This window comes from Capra hircus, chromosome 5 (assembly GCF_001704415.2).
Source record: "Capra hircus breed San Clemente chromosome 5, ASM170441v1, whole genome shotgun sequence".
NCBI classification, from domain to species: Eukaryota; Metazoa; Chordata; class Mammalia; order Artiodactyla; family Bovidae; genus Capra; species Capra hircus.
In genome coordinates this window covers 26317349-26322387 of record NC_030812.1, presented here as the reverse complement: position 1 = coordinate 26322387, position 5039 = coordinate 26317349, and the positions used below count along the sequence as shown (strand labels likewise).

General features: G+C 41.0%; 1 pseudogene; it reads left to right on the top strand.

Annotated features, from left to right (window-relative positions):
* Positions 370-2268, top strand: LOC102179354 (annotated as a pseudogene).

Below are 5039 nucleotides of genomic sequence, written 5' to 3'. Positions count from 1 at the left end.
TGAGAAAGAGTGAGGACATACTCTCTACTGATACAGAAACATCTCCAAGGTATATTTAGTGGGGGAGAAAAGGTGCAAACTAAACTGCATAGTTTGTTGTTTGTATATTTAAAAGAGGGGATATAAATTTATGTCACCATTTGCTTGATTATAATGAAGAAACTGTGGAAATGTATACAAGAAACCAATTATGTGGTTATGTGTGTTCTGTGAGTTGGGAAGGTTGGGTAAATGGAGAACAGGAGTGAAAGAGAGACTTTTCCCTTTATATCACTTGGTCCTTTTTGGTTTTCTAACATATTACCTATTCAACAAAAATGAATACATTCATGTAAAAATAGTTTCAACCTTTGTCTAAAGGATAATGCAATGCCGCTGAAGAATTTTAAGTAGTAGGGTGATGTCAGAGTTGGCTTTAGAAGACCATTTCCAAGGTTGAAATGTGGAGAATGAATTGAAAGAGGGCCAGAGTGGATGCTGACAGGACAGTCAATGAGACACCACTTCATACGCACTAGAATGTCTATACCAATAAAGACAGACAGTAGCAAGTGTTGGCACAGATGGGGGGAAATTGGAACCCTTATACATGGTTGGTGGGGATATACAATGGTGTGGCTATTTTGGTAAATAATTTGGCAGTTCCTCAAAAATGTTAAACAAAGAGTTACCATATGACCCAGCAATTCCTCTCATAAGTAAATACCTAATAGAATTGAAAACATATGTCAGTGCTCATGTCCCTTGCACCCTTGCAGTTAGTGGGTGAGCTGGGGCAGCAAGGCAGCCTCTTTATAGCTCTGTGGAGTGCCTCTAGCCTCCCTACTGGAGTCGCTGGCAAGGGCCAGCCTTGCAGTGGTGTGTTCTACATCAATGGCTCCAGCTGGGTTCATTGGACTAGGCAAATGGGGCATCCCATGGCAAAAAAAAAAAAAAAAAAAAAAATCCCATGGACATGGCTGCTGCTGCTGCTGCTAAGTCGCTTCAGTTGTGTCTGACTCTGTGCGACCCCATAGATGGCAGCCCACCAGGCTCCCCCATCCCTGGGATTCTCCAGGCAAGAACACTGGAGTGGGTTGCCATTTCCTTCTCCAAGGCATGAAAGTGAAAAGTGAAAGTGAAGTCACTCAGTTATGTCTGACTCCTAGCGACCCCATGGAATGCAGCCTACCAGGCTCCTCCATCCATGGGATTTTCCAGGCAAGAGTATTGGAGTGGGGTGCCATTTCTTGTTATTTATGATGTGTTTCCTGATGCATGCAGAGAATTTCTAGATGCAAGTGAACAGGTAGTGTCTTCTCCCGCAGATGTAGCCAGCAAGGATGGAATTATTACAATGTTGCCCACCAGTATCAATGCAATAGAAGCTTATTCTGGAGCAAATGGGATTCCAAAAAAAGGCAAGTAAGGCTCACAGAGTTGGACACGACTGAAGCGACTTAGCAGCAGCAGCAGCAGCAAGGCTCACTACGAACAGACGCTAGTACTACTGATCCTAGTTTGGGAAGATCTGGCCAAAGAAGTTGAGAAAATGGGAGCAGTTTTCAGGGTTGCCCTGTTTCTGGTGGTGTGGAAGCTGCACAGTCTGGGAACCTCACGTTTACGGCGGGAAGTGTGCTATGCTCAGTTGCTTCAGTCGTGTCCTATTCTTAGTGACGCTATGGCCTATAGTCCACCAGATTCCTCTGTCCATGTGGATTCTCTAGGCAAGAATACTGGAGTGGGGTGCCATTTCTTACTCCAGGGAATCCTCCTGACCCAGGGATCAATCCCGTGTCTCTTATGTCTCCAGTGTTGGTAGGTGGGTTGCCCAAGAATTGCTGGGGAGCAAGGATTCCAGTGCGTGCTATTGTGGAGCCCGTGGGCCTGGGCAGGCTCTGAGGATCTGCTATAATATACTGTTAGCTATTGGTATGACTGAAACTGCTGATGCTATGAATCTGGGAAAAAGGTTAGGACCTGACCCAAAACTATTGGCCAAAATCCTAAATGTGAGCTCAGGACAGCATTGGTAAAGTGCTGCTTATAATCCCATATCTGGGGTGATTGATGGAGTTCCCTTCCCTAATAACTATCAGGGTGGATTCAGAACAACACTCATGGTTAAGGATCTGGGATTAGCACAAGACTCTAATGTTAGCACAAACACACCAATCTTTCTGGGCAGTCAAGTCCATCAGATCTGTGTGGATGATGTGTGCAAAGCGCTGTTCAAAGAAAGGCTGCTTGTCCGTGTTCCAGTTTCTGTGAGAAGAGGAGACATTCTGAGTCTGCCCACCTTTGGCAGTGGACACTGTTGGAAACCAAACTCTATCTCGGAACCTCTTTACCTTGCTCCCTCTGCAAGTAAATAGGTCTGCCTGTTTTCAATTGTTTAGGTCACAGTAAACCCTGGGATTTTTTTCACCCATTTTTAGCTGCTTATTCTTTTTTTTTTTTTTTTTGCTTATTCTTTTTAAAATCTACTTAGCAAATATGTAATACCTGATTTTTTTTTCCCCTGTAAGCCACTAATGATCCCTTGCTAACTAGCTGATTGGCTTTTTCAAAAATTTGAGAACTTCTCTGGTGGTATAAGAATCCCCCTGCCAATGCAGGGGACACGGGTTTGATCTCTGGTCGGGGAAGATGCCACATGCTGCGGAGCAACCAAGCCCATGTGCCACAACTACCAAGCCTACGTGCTGCAACTGCCGAAGCCGGTGCACCCAGAGCCTGTGCTCCACAAGAGAAGCAGCCACAACGAGAAGCCCGTGCACCACAGCGAAGAGTAGCCCTGGCTCACCGCAACTAGAGGAAGGCCGAGTGCGGGGACGAAGACCCAGCGCAATCCAACAAATAAAAGATCCCTGAGCATCTTTAAGTAAATTGTTGCATATTTCAATTACTACAATTTACAAATCAAACCTATTTTTTTCAATACAATAAAACCCATTTTAGAGGGAAGAAAAGAAGTTGCCACGAGAGAAGGAGTTAGAAAAAAGGACAGTATAGCGAATGCCCTATGTCCCTCAGAAAGTCTGTCCCTGTTGCAGTGTTCTTGCACTGCTGCTGCTGTTCAATCGCTCAGTCGTGTCTGACTCTTTGTGACCCCATGGACTGCAGCACGCCGGGCTTCCCTGTCCTTCACTATCTCCCAGAGTTTGCTCAAACTCATATCCATTGAGTCAACGATGATGCATTACTGAGGTTACTGATTTATTTTCTAGGCGTTGATAAAGCAAGAGAATGCCTTGCTGTATGTTATATAATTTGGACTCTGTTACGTTTATCTTGGTGTGTCCCTCTTGTAACAACTCCCAATACTTAGCAAGCTTGTTTTTTATATATTTGCTTCCTTGTACATTCTTACTACATATTTTTGACTTTAAAAGGATACCTTTAGAACTGTTTCAAAGCCAAGAATGATACGTGCTTTAGATAATTATGACATTATTCTAAATATAACCATATAATCTTGAATTCAAATAAATTTCTGTGCGGATAATAAAAAGAAAACATATGGTCACACAAACTTGTCCATGAATGTCCACAGCACCAATATACATAATAGGCAAAAATGTAAAAACAATTCAAATGTTCTTCAACTAATGAATGGATAGCTAAATGTGGTATAGCCAAAGAGTAGCATACTAGTCAGTACTTCCTTTACAAAAAGCAATGAAGATTCATACTACGTCATGGGTGAACCTTGAAAATATTATGTTAAGTGAAAGAACCCAATCACAATAGGTCACATATACAATCTTCCATTTGTATGAAATACATAGAATAAGACAATTTACAGCAAAATATTAATTAGTGGTTGCTTAGGGCTTGAGTAAAATGAGGGAGAGGTAAGGAGACAAAATGAGGATTCACTATTAATGGGTATGAAATTATTTTAAGGGGGACAAAAATCTTCTACAATTAGATAATAGCGATGGTTACACAAGCTCATGAAATGCTAAAAACTATTGAACTGTACACTTTACATAGATGAATTGTATGGTATACGAACTATATTTCAATAAAGCTACTTTAAATAAGAGACAGTTTTCAAATTTCCTCGGTGGTCCAGTGGTTAAGAATCCGTCTTGCAATGAAGAGGAACCAAGTTCAATTGCTGGTAGGTGAACTAAGACCCCACATGCTGCAAGGCAACTAAGCCCACACACCGCAACTACTGAGCCCGCATGTTGCAACTACTGAAGCCTGTGTGTCTAGAGCCTGCGCTCCACTAGAGAAGCCACTTCAATAAGAAGCCCATGTACCACAGTGAAGGCTAGCCGCCGCTTGCCACAACTAGAGAAAACCTGTGCACAGCAACAAAGACCCAGTGCAACCAAAAAAGATACAATAAATAAATTATACATTCTAAGAAGAATCATGCCCGTACAGACATATCCATAATTTCTTTCAAACTCAATGATCTTTTAAGACAGAAAAAAAATCAGATATAAATTGCCTTTTAAAAAAGTTCCAATTCATCTTAAATACTTAGTACAAGCCTGATATAAAAATATATCAAAATGTACTATGGTTATGCAAAACATGGTATTGTATGTCAAGTGTATTTCAATAAAATATATAGCAAAAACTTTTAATTAAAAAATTAAAAATCTATCAATTTTAGTTCAAGACAATAAACTCAGCATAAGATATATCTTCATATTTTTGTACCTCAAAAATTGGGGATGTAATATTTTCATTATGGTTTGAAGTATTTCATTTCCATACTATTTTATTCTTTGACTCAGAGTTATTTGGAAGACTTTTGCTTTTTTAACTTCCAAATATATGTTTGTTTTGTTGAATGCACATAAGCTCAAGTGTCCAACACACAGTGAAGGCCAAACAAACCAGAACATTGGAGTTTGGAACAGAGAAAGGTATGTTGCTGAACTGAGCAAGGAGAATTGGTGGTTAGTGTTCAAAAAACCCAAACTTTTGTGAGTTTTTGGAGAGGAGTTTTTATAAGCAAAATTGGGGGCTAGGCCTGATTGGTTGGTGGTGAGGTAACAGGATGGTACTGCACGAATGTTGTGCTCAGAAGAAAG